At 49.7% G+C, this 3,000-nt stretch overlaps 1 long non-coding RNA gene across 1 annotated transcript; it reads right to left on the bottom strand.

The window, feature by feature from the left end:
- Positions 1–1,151: 1,151 nt before the first annotated feature.
- Positions 1,152–2,985, bottom strand: LOC140646091 (uncharacterized). The gene is made up of 4 exons (XR_012040323.1): positions 2,658–2,985; positions 2,258–2,380; positions 1,716–1,868; positions 1,152–1,278 (listed from the first exon to the last, which is right to left on the bottom strand). It is a non-coding gene; the product is annotated as an uncharacterized lncRNA (long non-coding RNA).
- Between the last annotated feature and the right edge of the window lie 15 nt (positions 2,986–3,000).

Here is a 3,000-nt window from a genome sequence, read left to right as displayed (position 1 = left end):
CATGTTGAATCCCATACCCAATTAACTTTGGATATTCCTTTACCCTCTGTAATCCCTCACACTTGTGTTTGGATCCCACTCCGGATCCTCCTTTGGGAGGTACGTAATGGTATTAGGCACCCCCCCACACACACACATTGTTGGACCAGTCCCTCTCTAGCCTTCTCTAAAATTGTTCTCCTCTCCTCAGGGGGAAACAAATATTCTAGGAGAGCCTGTACATCTCCCCAGTTAGGATTATGAGTCGTGATTAACAGTACTATACATTCCCTCTGGATCGTTTCGATAGGATCTGACTGCCCGTTGCCAGTTTAATAAAGCAGAAGCGGTAAAAGGTACGTGTACGGATACCGCTCTTCCTTCAGGCCCTAGAGCCTGGCTGAGGGGAGCTTGAACTATCGGTTTCTGTCCCCTTGTTCTTTTAGAGACAGCACTCACAACTCCATTATCGCTTGAGCTATCAGATTCTGGCTGTTTTGGAGGAGCTACCAACAGCTGAATATCCTCTTCCGAATTTTCCCATTCAATACAACGAGGTTTTCCCTTTTTCTCTTTTAACGCGTATATTCCAACCTGATGTTTAGAAACCACTAAACCACCTTTCTTCCTAATACCCCAATCGCGTCTTAACGGAAAAACCATATCCACGTAAGGCATTCCATCCCATTTTTCCGTTCTCCGACAAAACAACATTCATTCCGATATAGCGTTATATCTCAAGGATCCATTCTCAGGCCATTTTTCACCATCTTCCAATCGAGATCGTGGCCACCGTTGATTACAATATCGTTTTAGCCCATTCTTAGTCGTGGGATCTCCCCCAAATTTATTGCAATGCTTCAGGATGCATCCTAGAGGAGAGCAAAGGGGTGCCTCCTGGGAAGCAGCAGCGCCCACATCGGTACCGAAAAACCCAGCATTTCTACACAAACCAGAACGAGGGACGTCTCCCTCTGTTGAACAGGACAGCGTGTAGAAACAAACAGAACTACGCTACTGCCACCTATCTTTCCTGGTGCGTCTTATGCAGAGCCCAGAACAGAACAGAGGGTGCCTGCTTCCCGAGAGGTCTTGCCCCTACTCCCCCTTTTCTCCTATCCCCCTAAAAATACCTCTTTTCACTAGCATTGCACCGTTGTGTCGCCACCGCCCAACTGCAGGAGAGGAGCTGAAGGAGTCCCCGGTCGACAGGTCGGTGCGCGCCGGAGTCCGCTCAGGCCTCTTCTCCCCGTCGGACGCGGCAAGACGAACCGGGCGAGGCTGTCGGCTCGGTCCCATCTGGGGTGCCAAAACCGTTATCCCACAAGCGTGAGGTCACTTGCCCGGTGTGCGAGACGCCAATATACGCACAGGGCAGAGGTATGTTTATTTCATGTCTGCGCAGAGATGGGCGCTAGGCGGTAGCTCCGCAAAGCTAGCACAGAGTTCGGTCATACAAGTACAGTATTGATACGGTCTAGCTATGCATATGCATAAGTAATCACACAAAGCAGTTTTCTATCGGTCTACATTTCTCTTATGTCAACTTAAAGCTACAGCGCTACTTTAACGTGCTGCGCACGCTGAGCGGTGAGGGCTCTCTGCTCGGGCCGGGGTCTCCAGCTCGAGGGGTGTGACTTTTAGGATGATAACGAGGATAGTTTGCGGGAGGGTGCTTCTTATCACGCTCCTACTAGTTGTTTCGGATGGTTCCCAAACCATTTTAATTAGCTTACCTATTTCTTCAGGATGTGCTTCTCTCCCAAGGACAGTAATTCTCGTTTAGACGTTCCGCTTTCCAGCCTGCATCCTCCTTATCGGCTTTACCTAAGCCCTGGCCTTCCACCAGCTCCTGGTAGACGACACCGTTAGACTACAACACGACCGTTCTTTGACACCCGTCAGTGGGATCGGAATTAGGAACAGAAAGAACAGGACAAGCTAAACACCCACACGAGCCTCACATCCCTAAGAAATGACTAAAAAACCCCAAACGACCCCCATTTTAGATTGCATTGCCTTAGGGACCGCCTCCTTCAAGTGCCCGGGCGGAGCGGTGGAATCAGTCACAGAATTCACTTGCCTGCCAGGAGACAGCCCTTGTCCTCGCAAGGCAAATTTTTCAAAACAGCGTGCTATTTTCCCATTTTATCAACTACAGCGGGCTTGCCCTACCAGCACGAGTTGAGGACGTTTTCCTGTGGGTTCATTTGACACTCCATTAAGTTTTTAGCAGGCGCAAGCGACCAAGCGCGAGATGGAAAGTAAGCCAAGATACCGGCTGCCGTACAAAATTTGTTCAAGATTGCACCTGCGGGAATCGCACAAAGCCCACGACGACTGAACGAGTATGTCGGAGGCCCCCCGGCAAACAGCGCCGACGTTTCGTGAAGCTCTTTTCCTGTCAAGAAAAGGGCCTTTTAGATGGTATCTCTGTTGGAATTCAGGCTGCTTCCTACTCATTCTGGCAAGTTCGCTTTCACAGCAACCCTGAGATCTTCAACCACCAAGCAACATTTGTAATTCTTGCTCTCTGCCTACGGGGAATTTCAGCGAATCAGAACACTACTTCAAGCAAAATTCCGGGTCTGTTTCACGCAAATCAAATATCTAAGCCGTGGACAGGTGTCTGTAGAAAGACGACGACTTTAAAAGATAAAGGGAAGTAGAGTACTCACTTTTCTGAAATGTCTTCCAGTCGTTCCATCGATTTAGCAGCCCGACCCAGCCGTCGAAATTCCGGAGCAACAGAGAGAGCGGTCGCACGTCCACGCCGTTCTCCCCTAGCCACAGAGCCTTCCGCTTTGCCCATTCCCGCCGACAGCCAGAGCATCGGCGCCGTAGCACCTTCGGAATAACGCACCTCCCACAGCTACGCACCTTTACAAAAGAACCGAGCAGCGTGTAAACAAACATTGCAACGGTTGCGGTAAGGGCTCAAACAGGGATGCCGATGTTATCACTCTGAGATTCAACAGCCACTAAAAATGTCATTTTGCTCCAGTATTACAGGAGTTCATT

Source organism: Ciconia boyciana, unplaced genomic scaffold, assembly GCF_034638445.1.
Source record: "Ciconia boyciana unplaced genomic scaffold, ASM3463844v1 HiC_scaffold_235, whole genome shotgun sequence".
Classification (NCBI taxonomy): domain Eukaryota; kingdom Metazoa; phylum Chordata; class Aves; order Ciconiiformes; family Ciconiidae; genus Ciconia; species Ciconia boyciana.
This window is presented reverse-complemented; position numbering and strand designations above follow the sequence as displayed.